The sequence below is a fragment of the Tursiops truncatus genome, chromosome X, assembly GCF_011762595.2.
Source record: "Tursiops truncatus isolate mTurTru1 chromosome X, mTurTru1.mat.Y, whole genome shotgun sequence".
Taxonomy (NCBI): Eukaryota; Metazoa; Chordata; class Mammalia; order Artiodactyla; family Delphinidae; genus Tursiops; species Tursiops truncatus.
The window spans coordinates 96719263-96735819 of NC_047055.1; the positions used below are offsets into that span (position 1 = coordinate 96719263).

At 39.4% G+C, this 16557-nt stretch overlaps 1 protein-coding gene across 2 annotated transcripts in view; it reads left to right on the top strand.

The window, feature by feature from the left end:
• The window catches only part of PRRG1 (proline rich and Gla domain 1), a 129566-nt gene that overhangs the window by 13459 nt on the left and 99550 nt on the right, over positions 1–16557 (top strand). The window contains exon 1 of one of the 2 annotated variants that reach the window (XM_073799239.1): positions 14746–14767. The exons of the other annotated variant lie outside the window; for it this stretch is intronic. The gene's annotated coding sequence lies outside the window, so the exon portion shown is untranslated. Of the gene's footprint in view, positions 1–14745; positions 14768–16557 lie in introns of those variants that run through there. 2 annotated transcript variants of the gene reach the window in all.

Below are 16557 nucleotides of genomic sequence, written 5' to 3' on the forward strand. Positions count from 1 at the left end.
AAAACAGAAACAGACTCACAGACTTAGAGAAACAACGTATGGTTCCCCGTGGGGAAGAGTTAGGGGAAGGTTTAGTTAGGGAGTTTGGGATTCACAGGTACACACTGCTGTTTTTAAAATAGATAACCAACAAGGACCTTCTGTATAGCACAGGGAACTCTGCTTAGTGTTGCAGCCTGGATGGGAGGGGAGTTTGGGGGAGAATGGATACATGCATATGTATGGCTGAGTCACTTTGCTGTGCACCTCAAACTGTCACAACATTGTTAATCAGCTATACTCTAGTATAAAGTAAAAAGTTAAAAAAAATAATAAAATGAGTTTCTTGTAGACCAGCAGTCCCCAACCTTTTTGGTATCAGGGACCGGTTTCGTGGAAGGCAATTTTTCCACGGACAGGGGTGGGAGCAGGATGACGGTTCAGGTGGTAATGCGAGTGACGGGGAGCGGAAGATGCAGCTTCGCTCACTTGCCCACCACTCACCTCCTGCTGTGTGACCTGGTTCCTAACAGGCCACAGACCCGTTCTGGTCTGCGGCCTGGGAGTTGGGGACTCCTGTTGTAGACAACATATATTTGGGTTTTGTTTTTTTCTTCCTCTCTGGCAATCTGTCTTTTCATTGGTATATTTAGATTATTGACATTTTAAAGGGATTATTGATATAGTTGGATTAATAACTACCATATTTGTCACTGTTTTCTATTTGCTGCCCTTGTTCTTTGTTCCTGTTTTTGTCTTTCATACTTTTTCTGGCTTTCTGTGGTTTTAACTGAGCACTTTATATGATTCCATTTTCTGTCATTTGTTAGCGTATCAATTATGCCTTTTTGAAAAAACTTTTAATGGTTTCCCTAGCATTGGCTAAATATACATTTCCAACTAATCCAATTCCTCTTTCAAATAATACTGTATCACTTCATGGGTAATACAAGTACCGTATAATAACAAAATATTCCAAATTCCTCCCTCCTATTCCTTGTATCATTGTTATCATTCATTTCACTTATACAAAAGCATATTACATATATAAGCATTCATAATTGAATACATTGTTGCTATTATTTTCAACAAATTGTTATCTTTTAGATCATTTAAGAATAAGAAAAATAAATGTTTTTATATTACCTTTAGTTATTCATTTTTTGATGGTCTTCCTTTCTTTATGTAAATCCTTATTTCTGACCTATATTATTTTCCTTCTCTCTGAAGAACTTCTTTTAACATATCTTGTCAGACAGATCTGTCTAAAAGTTTCCTCAGTTTTTGTTTGTCTGAGAAAGTCTTTATTTCTCCTTCCCTTTTGAAAGATAATTTCTCAGGGTACAGAATTCTGAATTGGTGGATTTTTTTAATCTCAACACTGTAAATACTTCTCTTCACTCCCTTCTTGCTTGCTTCGTTTCTGAGGGAAAGTCAGATGTACAGTTAAGCCTTGCACAATGTGGGGGTTAATCCAAGTGAGTATAACTTACAGCCATCCCTCTGCATCTGTATCCTCTGCATCTGCAAAATCAACCAACCATGGGCCGTGTAGTACTTCAGTATTTACTATTGAAAAATATCTGCATATAAGTGAGCCCAGGCAGTTCAAAACCAGGTTATTCAAGGATCAACTTACCTTTGTTCCTCTATAGGTAAGTTATTTTTTGTCCCCCTTTGGCTTCTTTCCAGATTTTTTTGTCTTTGATTTTCTGCAATTTGAATATAACATGCCTAGACATAGCTTTTTGTTTGTTTCTTTGTTTTTGTATTTTTTAAACTTTTTGTTTTTGGTTTAATTAATTTATTTCTTGGCTGTGTTGGGTCTTCGTTGCTGCACATGGGCTTTCTCTAGCTGCAGCAAGTGGGGGCTACTCTTCGTTGTTGTGTGCGGGCTTCTCATTGCAGTGGCTCCTCTTGTTGCGGAGCATGAGCTGTAGGCACGTGGCCTCAGCAGTTGTGGCTCGCAGGCTCTAGAGCACAGGCTCAGTAGCTGTGGCGCACGGGCTTAGTTGCTCCGCAGCATGTGGGATCTTCCTGGACCAGGGCTTGAACCCATGTACCTTGCATTGGCAGGCGGATTCTTAACCACTGTGCCACCAGGGAAGCCCTGTTTCTTTGTTTTGTTTTGTTTTTAAGCATTTATCCTGCTTGGTGTTCTCTGAGCTTCCTGGATCTGTGGTTTGGTATCGGACACTTATTGGGGAAATTCTCACTCACTATTGCTTCAGATATTGCTTCTGTTCTTTTCTCTGTTTCCTCTTTCTGGTATTCTCATTACACATACGTTACATCTTTAGTAGTTGTCTCAGAGTTCTTGGATATTCTTTTCAGTTTTGGTAAGTTTTTATTGTCATATTTTCAAGCTTAGAGATTCTTTACTCACCTGTGTCCATTCTACTAATGAGCCCATCAAAGGCATTCTTTATTTCAGTTACAGCGTTTTTGATTGGTAGCATTTCTTTTTGATACTTTCTTAGAATATCCATCTCTCTGCTTACATTGTCCATCTTTTCTTGCATGTTTTTTACTTTTTCCATTAAAGCCTATAGCATGTTATTCTTAGTATTTTAAAATTCCTGGTCTGATAATTCCAGCGTTCCTGCCATATCTGACTCTGGTTTTGTTTTGATTTTTCTCCCTTTTCACGGGGTTTAGAAGACAACCTCTTGGTATTGCAATACCTTTCGTACAATGGCAAAGTGATTGGGTTATCCTGAAAACCTTGAAATAATAGTGTCAGTGCAAGTTGACTTTTAGAGTCTCTTAAAGAAATGGCTTTATACAACGTTTGTCAAACTTTTATTTAGCATTTATTGAACACCTTTGCTGTGAAAGGGGTATGCTTTACCCTTTGTAAAGCAGAAACATAAATATTTCTCAAGAATGTTATTGAGCATAATGAAGTGAGAGTCGAATAAAGTTCCACAAGGCAGAGATAATTAGAGCTCTTAAAGATGCTCAGTGGTTGCTTTGCTTTCTCTATTATTGCATGGAAACAGCTGGTATACTTCTTTTCAAGCTCATTCACATACTTATGATGAAGTTTTGATAGCATTCATTATCTTCTTGAAAGTCTTGGCAGTTAAATGGGCCAGAATTTAAATAACAATTTGAGCTTCTTAGGTACGTTTTTTTCAGTGCCTCAGAATTTAAAATCTAGGATTTCTTTAGGAAAATGTATTCTCTTTTATATTCCTGCCTTGGAATAAGTTCCTTGCATTCTGTTTTTTCCCTTCTTTGTGTCTTAGAAGATATGTGTTATTTCCTGGAATCCTAGGTAAGCAAACTCCTCCTTTTTGAGTGACAAAACCTTGTTACTCAAAGCACTGTATGTTCTGTGTATGTGCTCCAGTCTGGCTCTAGAGAGCCTGTTCTTTGTGGTTTGGTTTCTAATGTTATGTGTTACCATTTTGTAAAAAAAAAAAAAAAATCCATATGACTAACTTGCCACAGTAATCCTCTCTGACACATTTGCTTCAGGGAGAAAGCTGGCAAAGTTAGAAACACATGCCTAGTTTAAAATTTGCTGTCACTGCAGAAAAAAAGTTAATGGAATATAGTCCTAGTTTTTTCCTCTGTGTTAGTATTACTCATGGGACCAGAATAATGATTTTGGCAAGAGTATATTTACTTTCCTGTGTAATTTTATCATACTTCAGTATCTCACTCATATTTTCCCTAGGATTTGTCAAGAAAATATTATTATATAGAGGAGTAAAAATAAAATTCTTTCTTTAGACTCATAAGCAGTTAGTCTGAAAATACAAGTGTTTTATTTTGCATTAATATGAACTATACAAAATTTAGTGTTCCTTGTATTTTAAAGTTCCTTTAACTTAAAATGCAAATGGTAGATATTAATATTTATTATTAGCATCTTTTTATATTTCATTTTCTCAACTCTGAATGTTCACCTAGCTTACAAAATTGACCTTTGCAAAGTTTTCAATAGTCCATCCCCACTCTGTTGTCCTTGTTCAGGGTTCATTACTTCTTTCCTAACACTATAATCATATCCTTTTTACTGGTCTCCTCAGTCATTTCTTACCAGTGCTTAATGCAGATCTGCCCATCCACAGATACTGAAAGCCTCCAGCCTACAGGTACCACCCTTCACAGTGCTTCTAGAAAGCCCCACCCACCCCTAAAGTCTGACCTCTTTACTTTCTTAAAAGGTTGTATAGGGCTTCCCTGGTGGCGTAGTGGTTGAGAGTCCGCCTGCCGATGCAGGGGACACGGGTTCGTGCCCCGGTCCGGGAAGATCCCACATGCCGTGGAGCGGCTGGGCCCGTGAGCCATGGCCGCTGAGCCTACGTGGCCGGAGCCTGTGCTCCGCAGCTGGCTTCTGCTTTTTCTGTCTGATTCCTCATTTGCATTTCAGTTCTTAACTAATGAACTGGTGCTAGTTCTCTGCCAGAATCTCAGCCTCATTAGCCAGGGGTCAGAGCATCACTGTTGTCTTTGACTACTTGGTCTCTGCCTGGTTAGTGTTGGGAATCAGGATTCTGAACACCCCGCGACTCCTTGCCACTAGATTGGGTGGCCTCTAGTGTACTTCATCAGGGCTGATAAGAGGAAGAAGATAATCAGGGCCTTCAGAAGACAAGGAAGGGCACTGGGGTAAATCCTGCTTAGAATGGGATTTTGTTTTTTCCTCTGGGACCGAAGCACACTCTTAGCAACCCTGTCCTTCATGGGAATATAGTGAGTTCATTATTCAGAAGGTTGCCCACATTATATTTTCTTCTCATCTCTCAAGCAACTCCTGACCGCACAGATTATCTTCCTTAATAGTGATAATAACAGCAATGACAACCCCTCTGTGTTGTACCAGACATTTTACTTTTATTATTTTTGTTGCCTTGCAGGGGATATGACATTTACCCCCACTGTATACTGAGGACACTGCAGTTCAGAGAGGTTAAGAGCTCAAGGTCACTTTGGGGTATGTGGTAGAGCTGGAATTCCAGTCCAGCTCTCTGACACTAAAGCTTGTAGCTTTTTTCAGGAGGCCCCAGTGCATGAAGCATGCTTTGGGGCTGCCTCTTTCCATTTTCAGCTTTATACAGTAAAACTCTTGTGTTCAGGAAGAGAAAATATATATTGAACACTTACTATGCATGCATTTCAAGCATCAAACATTATGGTCTAGCAAGCATTAGGTGCTTAATGATTGTTGAATGAATTGATAAATGAATGAATGAGAGGATACTATGTAAATTTGTTAGAAAGGGCAATCTCTTTGTGCTTAACACAGTGGCAGGCATGCGGTAGGTGCTCAAAAATACTTGAATTAATGAGATTATTCAGATACTGTTGAATTAATGAGATTATCCAGTGCACCCTTCTATTAAAACATGATGATGAATATAAGTATTTGAGTGATAGATCTAGTCTTCTGGTGAAGAAAAGATGGGTTTTAATGGATGTTTTTTTCCTTTGTATCCCTCAAAGAGTAGTTGATATCCTATGATGAGCTCCACTTCCAGTAGAAGGCTTCATTTACCTACTTCATCTTACTCGACCTCTCACTTATTCACTCCTTAAAACTCCTTCCTTGACTTTGGCCCTTGCCCTTGGATAATGCCATTAATTCTCATAACCAGCTACATTCTGCACACTGACAATTCCCACAGCTATATCAGAATTTTTTAGGCAGAATTTTTCCTTGACGATCCAGGGTCATGTAAATGACTGTCTACCTTAAACTAAAATGTCATAGAACTTTCCCGCCCTGCCCACTACCCCGTGTATATATCTGCTGCTTCTCCTTTGTGTCTTGTATTGTTAAAGGGGAGGAAACTCTGTATTCAGGACAGAGACCTCTGGGTAAGAAGCAGCCTCAGTATAATTACGAATGTGACCACATGGGGTTCCCTTAGCCACTGCTTTGGAGAAATCAGTGTTGACCTAGATTTAAGACCCCCTAACTTAAGGGGCTAACAGTGGTCTACATCACCCCCTCCAAACAAGTTTTGTCTTTTGGTGCTTTTCTGTGCCACTGACCTTCTATTCCTCCTTGCCGATGCAAGCAGGGATGACAGGAGAGTGAGGCCTCTTTCTCATTACATTCCTTTCTCAAGCATGATGTGTGAGAGAATGTACTTTGATTATCACATCCATAGAACTCTCTCAAGGTTTGTGTAGACTTTTCCCCCATTGTCTGTTTCTTTCCTGGCTGGATAATAGACCATAAGTTGTTTTGTGAGTTATTTTTCCTGTTACTTGCAGTCCTCACAGCAGGCCTGCCCAGTGACACAGTGCGGTTAACTCTTACCTATTTCTCTGGGCCTATTCATGGTTTCCCTTTCTTGTGCTAGAGTCACTGGACTTCAGCTGATAGTGTTATGTTTTGTCCTGTTACATTACTACAATGGCATGTGGTTTTGCTTCTCTTTTTTCCTTCATCACATTTGTGTGGGACCCATTTGTCTAAAACTGTATATGAAATGTCTTCAAACAGCCTTAATCAAGTCAGTCGCTGTCTGTGTATAATGTTGGCAAAGAAATCTTAAGCATTTCCTTCCTACGTTTAGTCATATTAAAGAGAAATTTATAAGGAGTATTTTATTCTTTTTATTACAAAATGTTTACTATAAGATGACCAAAAGTTAATGCAAATCTAGCCTCCACTTTGGCGTAGGTAAATCTTAGTTGCTATGTGGCCATTCGCTGTCTGTCTGTCCATATCTGTATTTGAAGAAACGTAATTCAAACTCATTTTGTTGAAGTGAGAGAGTGGTAGTATATATATGGACATATATACACTACCAAATGTAAGATAGATAGCTAGTGGGAAGCAGCCACATAGCACAGGGAGATCAGCTCGGTGCTTTGTGACCACCTAGAGGGGTGGGATAGGGAGGGTGGGAGGGAGGGAGACGCAAGAGGGAGGAGATATGGGGATATATGTATATGTATAATTGATTCACTTTGTTATAAAGCAGAAACTAACACACCATTGTAAAGCAATTATGCTCCAATAAAAATGTTAAAAAAAAGGTAAATGTAGTGTTAGATTGTCTGGTGAAAGGTGAAAGTTGTTTGATGTTATTATCATTTTTATAGTGTATGTTATTTCACTGTAAGATGAAAATTTGTCAGTAAGTGGTTGGGACACAAACATAATTAAATACCTTTGTTCTCTACATTTCTTAAAAAAATGAGAATATTAAATAATTTGTTAGTTGTTTCATGCAGTGTGTGATCACTGATCACAATCAATATTTTTAAGCTACCTATAATGATTAAGTTCACTGTTTATTTTAAGGGTATATAACCGTAGTGCTCATTTTCTAAACTTACTAGAGAGAGTTCTCTTAGCAAAACTGTGCATCAGTGTTTGTTTTGATTTTGGTTCACCGCTTAGCATCTTGTCTGGTCTTTAATCAACATAAAGCTTGTCTAATTCATTGGCTCAAAAAAAAAAAAAAAACCCAAACTCATTTTGTTGTAGGTTCCACAGCTAGCCAGGACTAAGGCAGACTGTCTCAGAGAGCTCTGAGATGGGTTTGTTTATAGCCTAAGGTTCTCACACTGTCTGGGGTAGATATTGCTGATTATAGTGCGCTGGTTGTTTTAGAACCACAGCCTTTGATCTGACCTTATTCTTTTTGACCAGAAGTAGCAGCATTAATTCCACACCACAGAGTATTACAAGACCCTGAGAGTATCCTTCTGTAGGACCAAGAGTGAGTGGTTAAGGAAGTCATATAGCTGGTACACAGCTTCCTTCTTTGTGCACTACACATATCTCCCACAAATAGGCCCCCTGCTTCAAGGGTGTTGGTATTTGGAGTGGTTAATTCCATTAGCCTGTATGGGTAGATGACAGAAGATATTCTGTTAAAAACTTCACACTTACTGTCCTCCTCCATGACTTTCTTTCAGTTAATTCAGGGCCCAGCTGAAATGCTCAGTATCACTTCTTAGTGAGTGCTTCAGAATTCTTGGCATTGAATATCACTGTAGTAAAAGCACATAAAATCAACATATTGTGGAAAAGCTTCTCTGTGCAGCACCCTGCCCACCTTGCACGTCTTCATTCAGGGCACGTGGGCAATGCTTCACCACAGTCTGACTCAAGTCTTGGCGAAATGCCCTGTGGTTCCTCCCGGAGCAAGGGGAGATAAGCAGCTTGGTGAGGAGCTGTCACTAGGTGGTTTCTCCTAACGTACCTTGTGGGAAACTGTCATAAGTCCATTTCTCTTCCATCTCCTTGTTCAGCTGAGTGCAGGGGTCTCCACCTTGTACCTTGTACCCTTGAGGTGTCTCTGTAAGTCTGTAAAACTGCTTGGATTTAGTTTAGAGGTGGCTCCTTGACAGCAGCATGACACATCGCTTGAACATCTGTCATCTGGCCCTTCCTGTTTGATGTCAGCATGTGGGATTAAGGGCTTGGTACACTGACACCGTGCTGATTTTGCTTTTGCTGTGTGTTTGAGTAATAAATTTTCTGAATCCATTTGAGCTCATTGTCTCCTTACCAGACTAACCTGTGGAAGTGTGGCAAGCCAACCTAATAGCTGTACTAGTAATACTTGTGGCCCTGTGAGCCACTGAGTTGCTGCTTTGGGAATGTTTGACTGTGTGACGCAGTGGGGCAGTGGGGCTCTCACTGGCCAAACACTCGGCTCCTATATGTACCATGGGTTACCCTTTGAGCCTTTGTACTCGTCTCTGGGCAGAGTGAAGCCCCTATTGGAATTACCCTTTTCTCACATTGCCAGGCCAACAAAAATACTAAAATCTGTTCATCAGAAAGTCTTTTTATACAAGTGGAAGGACCACACAAATTCTAAAGCTGACCCCTAACACCTGCCTCCCGCCTCCCTCCCTCCCCCCGCCCCCAGCCTCTACATCTCTCTAAGTGTGGTAGGAAACAGAGAATAATCACAGTGTTTGGGCCTACTCAGAATGGTGTACTTTATTTTTTTATTTTTTTGGCTGCGTCGGGTCTTAGTTGCGGCATGTGGGATCTTTGTTGCAGCACGCAGGATGTTTTCATTGCAGCGAGCAGGCTCTTCATTGCGTCATGCAGGCTTTTCTCTAGTTGTGGCATGCAGGTTCTCTCTCTGTAGTTGTGGCATGCGGGTTCCAGGGCGCGTGGGCTCTGTAGTTTGAGGCACGCGGGCTCTAGTTGAGGTGCGCGAGCTCAGTAGTTGTGGCGCGTGGCCTTAGTTGCCCCGTGGCATGTGAGACGTTAGTTCCCCGATGAGGGATTGAACCCGCGTCCCCTGCATTGGAAGGTGGATTCTCTACCACTGGACTACCAGGGTTAGGGTTAGGGTGTACTTTAAATGGTACATTCCTACTCAGGAGGTGGTTCCCTCTTGCTCATAGATTTTGTGATATTTTGGTTTCCAAAGAAACCAAATGTTTCACCCTACAAGCACCTACAAACATTTCTATTCTGCCATTAGATCTGGGAAAAATGGAAGACAACATGGAGGGTAATTTCTACTTATATATTTTTGAAAATTTTTCTATATAGTACTTGTTGATTTTGCATTATGATCTTTTTTAATATAGACATTTAAGGCTATAACTTTCCTTCTAAGCACAACTTTAACTGCATTCCACAGATTTTATGTTGTATTTTCATTACCATTTAGTTCAAAATATTGTCTAATTTCTCTTGTAATTGATTTTTTGTGTGTTTCCCTTTGTTGAAAGCTTTTTATCCAAATGCAGTCACATACATTTCACTACATACTACTATAATTTTTATTCTAATACAGTAATACTCCTTCAACTTATCAGATCCCTTTCATAAGAGAAGTTAGCATATATGTAATTTATGTTTTGATCCAGTGATTATTTAGAGTTTTATTGTTTACTTTCCAAATATGTAGTGTTTTCCTGGTTTACATATTGGTATTTGTGAGGACAGTGTTAACACAGGGGGTCTGGTTGCTGACTCCTTCATGTCTCTGAGGGAACCTGGAACCATGATTGACTCTTGGTTAACCCCTGGGAATGTGGCCCTCCGCTTATTTTTATGTTAATGGTTGATTTAGTTTTGAACACCAGGAGCAATAGACCGTGCTGTACCTGTTTGTCAGAACTGCTTTGTACAAACATCCAGATTGATGAAGTGTACCTAGTTTCATTGTGGGGGTCCTGAGTTTCAGTTACCATGGCGGTCAAGTAGCAGGATATGCCTGTATGACCAGCCTTTCTTACAAGCCATGAAAGCTGAGACTCAGTTGCTCTTTCTGCTCTTCCCTGGTCAGAGGTATTTTGCATATATCCCTATAGTTTGCTTCTAGAGAGAGTATGTATAAAAAGGTCTGTGACCTCTCTGGATTCTACCCAATGCATATCTTTTTCCTCCTGCTTTTACTCTGTACCCTAGACTGTGATAAATCTTAGCCATGAATATAACCTACTGTTGACTCTTCCGTGGTGAATCACAAACTTGAGGGTGGTCCTGTGTGCCCTAAAATGGTATTCTAATTTGATCCTTTTGTGGTCAGAGAACATACTCCATATGATTTCAGGTTTGTTTTTTTTAAGAAAAAAATTATTGAGGCTTGTTTTATAACCTAGAATATGATCTCTCCTGGTAACTATCCCATGTAAATCTGAAAAGAATGTGTATTTTGCCATTTTGGGGTATATCAGTCTATAAATATATATTAGGTCAAAGTGGCTAATAATGTTGTGCATGTCTTCTATGGCTTTGCTGATTGTTCTTTTTTTTTTCTAGTTCAATCCATTGCTGAGACAGGAGTGTTAAAGTCATCAACTATGATTGGAGAATTGTCTGTTTCTCCCTTTAATTCTGTCAATTCTTGTTTCATGTATTTTGAAACTCTGTTATGGGATGCATACACATTTGGGTTGGTCCCTTTCTGTTGAATTGACTCTTTTATCATTATTGACTCTATTATCATTCTCCTTTATTTCTGGTAATACATTTGGTTTTGAAATTTGTCTTGTGATGTTAATGGCCATTCCAGCCTTTTGCTTATTACTCTTTGCAAGGTATGTTTTTCATCTGCTCATTTTTAACCTGTCTGTGTATTTATATTTAAAATGAGTGTCTTGTAAACAGTGTAGACTTGTGTAGTTTGTTTTATTTTTGCCTTCTGACAATTTCTGCTTCTTAATTGGAGTGTTTAGTTCAATGATCTTTAATGTAATTATTGACATGATTGGGCTTAGGCCTAATATTTTTTATCTTCTACACATCTCTGTTTTTCCTTCCTCTCTTCATCCTGCCTTGTTTGTAGAGGATTTGAATATGTTTTCAGAATTCTCTTTTATTTTGTCTTTTGATATTTTAGCTATTCTTTTTCGTACTATTTTTATAGCGGCTGCCCTAGGGATTATAATATACAAAAATAACTTTTCACAGTCCACTTAATTAGTTAATAATGTACTACTTAGTACATTAGTTAATACTGTACTACTTCAAGTAAAACATCGAAAACTCACAAACTTATAGGTCCACACCTCTATCCTTTTTGTTATAGTTGTTACATGTAAACACACACATACACACACACACACACACACACACACACACACTCCACAAGACACTTACCATTTTAGTTTTAGACAGTTATTTGATTTATAAAGAAATTCAGAGGAAAAAAGCAAAATATAGTCCTCTGTATTTATTCCTCCATTTATCACTTCTGATGCTCTTTATTCATTTTTGAGTGTCCCAATTCCATCTAGTATCATTTGCCTTACATCTAAATAACTTCTAGCATTTCTTACAGTGCAAGTCTGCTGCCAGCAAATGCACTTCTTATAGTGATCTGCCAGTGACAAATGCTTTTAGTTTTCTTTTATCTGAAAGTATCTTTATTTTGTTTTCACTCTTCAGGGATATGTTTGCTGGATACAGAATTCTGGGTTAACATTTCTTTCCCCCCCCCCCTCCAAGACTTTAAAGATGTTCCAGTCTTTCTGTCTTCCATGGTTTCTGATGAGAAGTTAAGCATTAATCAGATCATTGTTCTCTTGTTGGTGATATGTCATTTTTCTCTGGCTGCTTTCAAGGTTTGCTCTTTATCTTTGCCTTACAATGGTTTATTATGTACCGTGGCTGGGTTTCTCTGTGTTTATCCTGCTTTGATTCATGTATTTTGTATCTGCGAATTTCTTTCATCAATTTTGGGAAATTTTTATCCATTATTTCTACAAATATTTTTTCTCTCTCCTCTTCATCTGGTATTCTATTTACATTTATTTATGACTGTATAATATCATTTAACAGGTCTCTTAGCTTCTGTTCATTTTGTTTAATTTTTTCTCTCTATTCTTCACCTTCTGTAATTTCTGTTGATTTGTCTTTAAGTTCACTTACTCATTCCTCTGTCATATCCATTTGGATGTTAGTCAATCTAGTGATTTTTTTCCAGAAATTATATTTTTTTGTTGTTCTAAAATTTCATTTTTATTGTTTCTGTTTCTCTGCTGAGACTTCCAATTTCTCTGCTGAAGTTTTCATCAATTGATCATTCCAACATCTCTGCCATAATTGAGTCTAGTTCTCATGCTTTCTTTGTCTCATCTAACTAGATTGTTTTGTTTTATTATGCTTTGAAATTTTTTGTTGAAAACTGGCCATCATGTACTGAGTAATAGGAGCTGAGGTAAATAGGCCTTTAGTGTGAAGTTTGATGTTTATCTGGCTAGAAGTTAGACTGTATAGTATGTACTGTAGCTGTAGGTGACAGAGGATAAACCTTCCGCTGGTGTCTTTGTTTTTCACTCCCCTATTGTCTTCAGGTTCTCCTAGGGACTTGTTCTTAAATAAGGTCTGGGATGAGCTGTTCGCTCAGTTTTATTCCCCTGTCATTATACAAGAGTTCTACTGATGTAGTGGGAAGGTGTGGGGAGAGAGGAAGTGTTTTATAATCCTAACACTGGGTCTCAGTCTTTTAGTGAGCCTGTACCCCTGGGCTGTGACCTTCACGACTGCTTCTCAGCATTTGTTTTTCACCCTTAGGTGAAATAGGAAGGCTAGATGGGGGCTGGAATTGGGTGATTTCCTTCCCCCATGTGGAAGGCTAAAGGGAGTTAGAACCAACTGGGTATTTGGGTATTTTGAGCCAATTTGAGTATTTCACTTCCCCAAGGTTGATTAGGCTCTGTTAAATAGTTTCTCTTGAGGGCAGACCTTGTTAAGAGGTAGAGAATGGGGGCTTCCCTGGTGGCGCGGTGGTTGGGAGTCCGCCTGCCGGTGCGGAGGACGCGGGTTCGTGCCCCGGTCCGGGGGGATCCCGCATGCCGCGGAGCGGCTGGGCCCGTGAGCCATGGCTGCTGAGTCTGCGCGTCCGGATCCTGTGCTCCGCAGCGGGAGAGGCCACGACAGTGGGAGGCCCACGTACCGCAAAGAAAAAAAAAAAAAAAAAGAGATAGAGAATGTTCTGGGCATATTACAAAGTGGCTACTTTCCCCCTCCCACTTCTGGAAGCCTGAGGGAATTTTTCTCTGATCTTCACTGTGAGAACTTGGCAGGGCTCCTGGTGGTACAACTCAAAAAAGTATGAGGGTCCCCCTAAGATCAAGCCCCCCTGAAGTTTTTAACTCTCAAACTTGTCCACACTGAGCTTCTAGCAATCAACTACAGTTTAGGTTTTCTACTCTGGTACTGGTTCTGGAGTTTTCTGTTCCTGGGCCTCTGCTTTGGTAAGTTGGATTTTCTGTATGCACCTGTCTGTCTCTACAGTTTTGGGGGCAGTGTTTTGCCCTGTGAGCTCAGTGCTCTGCTGGATCTAGAAAGAGTTGTTGACTTTCAGTTTGTTCACCTTTTTTCTTGTTGTGAGAATGGGAGTGATAAATTCCGAAGTGCTTCTATACCAAGGTCAGAAGTCAGGTTTTTATGAATTGAAAACATTGTCTTCTTGTATTTCATTGAGGATAGCCACTTTAACATCCTTGTCTGTTAGTTCTGGTTCATCTTGGAGTTGGACCAGAATGATTTTCTTTTCTCCTGATAATGTGTTATATTTTGTGTGTGTGTGTGTGCGTGTGCGATATTTTCTTGATTCTTTGTATGCTGGCTACTTTGGGATTATATCTTGGATGTTATGAATGTTAAATTGAGGAAATTCTGGACTATGTTATTTTTATCCAATAAGTACTATTTCTTTATCTTAGCAGCCAGTTTTCTTGGCTGGGCTTGAACAGCTAACTCCTGTGTAGTAGCTCTTGTCTTTGTTCAGATCTGCTGTTTTTGGATGGGCTGTTAATAGTCTAGCCTGTGCAAGTGTTGTTCAGGGTTTAGTCAGAGATGTGGGTAATCAGGGATTAGGGATCTACTCTTTGGGTCTTTCTGTTCAATGCTCATGATTTCCTGGATTCTTTTTATCTGGTTTTTCAGGTCTGAATGACTGGGTTTTTCACACATGCTTATACTTCTGCTGTGAGCACTTGGGCTTCACCTAAATCCAGACTAAAAGGCACATCATCTCCTCTCCTTCAACTGAGTGCACAATCTGCCAGTGTCTGTCTGCTTCTCTTCACTCATCAGCACCTTCTGGGTGGCAGTTATAGTCTTAGTTCAAAATTTGTTCTTTTGTTTTGCATTTATTCCATACCACCATAGTTAGGATTCAATTACAGATGTAATTGAATACAGAGCTTGGGGGTTCCCTCTGGCTGTCTTCCTTCTGGGATTCCCTCACTTCTTCAGCATTTTCCCAACTCACCTTTTCTGGTTCCCTACGCCAGGATTATGTCGGGTTTTTTCTATGTGTGCCCTGTCCTCCACTAGCTGCTGTTCATCACAAATGCTGCACTTAGCCCCAGGCTAAAAGCCATGGTGAGTAAAACTTATTGATATAGTTCCCTGTCTCTATTCCTCCCAGCAGTTGTGAGTTCCCTGTGAGAGTCTGTATGCTTTTGCTCACTGTCCAGTACCTTAAGTTCATTTCTTTCTATGATACCTAGGTTTTGTGGTTGTTTTTTGTGTGTATATGTGCGGGGGACGGAGAGAGTCCTATAGGTTCTGAGTTTATCATATCCAGAAATGGAAAGTTTTGAGGAATACTTCCATGAGGGCAAAAAACCAATTTACTGAATAACCTCTTAGAATCCAAGACCATGTGCTCCTTTAGGGAATGTTGGTAAGACAGAATCCTGTGATGTCCTAGCCTCTTGTTTTCCATACAAAAGGGAGTAGGGGGCAGAGACATTTTAGAGATAAGCAGAATCCTTTAAGGGCTATGAGCAACCTATATGATCCCACCTCACTAAGTTGTATTGAAAATAGAATAACTTTTCACCAAGCCTGGAGATTTTTAAAAAACCTATTTAGAGCTGTTTTAAGTCAAATGCTAGATTCTACTCTGCTTAGTACAATGCTTGTAGTAGGTATTCAGTAAATGTTGTTTCACCATAATAAATTACTCACCATTAATAAATTAACTAAGAGTGAGCATTTTGATTATCTCAGAAATAAGAAAATTAAAGAAATATATTTGTATATTTTTTCTTCTTGTACTCATGTAGATATGCAGCTGATATGTTTCAAGCCATTTTAAATAAGATTACTTTGTCCATGATATACTTTGTTATATAGTGCTATATAAATGCGTTTGGGAGGAAGTCCCTGTAATGGTTATTTCTTCTAACTCATTTGCTGAAGGACTGTAGGGAATAGTGAGCTAGATAATTAAATAAAGTTCGTTTTGTAGTTTCTACCTTATATGACAGCCAGAGTAAATGAGATTATTAACTTGAACACCTTAAGAATGCATACAGTAATTAGGAGACTTATAGAAATCATCAAGGAATTTACAATGATAGAAGAGCAAAGAATTAAGGTTTCTCTAATGATGGGGTTAAAGTGTTCTGCCTGTATGTCTGCACACATACAAAGTATAAAATTCATCAAAATACAACTCACAATACTTTTGGCTCATTATCCTCTTGTAAATTCACATGTAAGAGGTTATGTGGGGTCTTGATAGCGTTATGGTAAATCACAGGCTGTACTGTAGGTGCTACTCACTATTGAATGGGAATGAGATCAAAGCAGCCATGTTGGCCTGTCACTAAAATGAGAGATTTGGCCTTGACTTGTCAGTGTGGTTACTGTAAAAGAGATGCAGTATGGAGCTATTTCCTAAGATTAATCCAGGTATTCAGCATCATAACTCAGAAACTCATTCAATTCTCTGCCCTAAGTCTCCATTTACTTAGTGCTGTAGGCAGATTGGTGGACCCTGAGAAGGCTTAGGACTTTGAAGGGGCTGTGGTAGCTATCTTGCTGTTGGCTCTAGTGACCTGTAGCTATGGATCCCCCTGTATGCACCCCTTTTGTGGGGTTGAAATCCAGTGCCCCAAAGCTGCTTTGAGGCCTGAATTGCATGAGTGAGCACTCAAAATGTGAAAACAATTATAGACCAGAATAACAAAGTAAGGCCAAAGAATGTCTTTATGGATATTCATGCGTGTTGCCAGCAGGATTCAGTTTTTTTCCAGATGATTCTGAAAGATTCGCTTATAATTTAATGAATTTATATTTGATTCTTCTGAGCATCCAGTTACCTTCCTATTGGTTTTGTACCAGACCACATCATTTTATGTCCCTTTGTCCTACCCATCTCT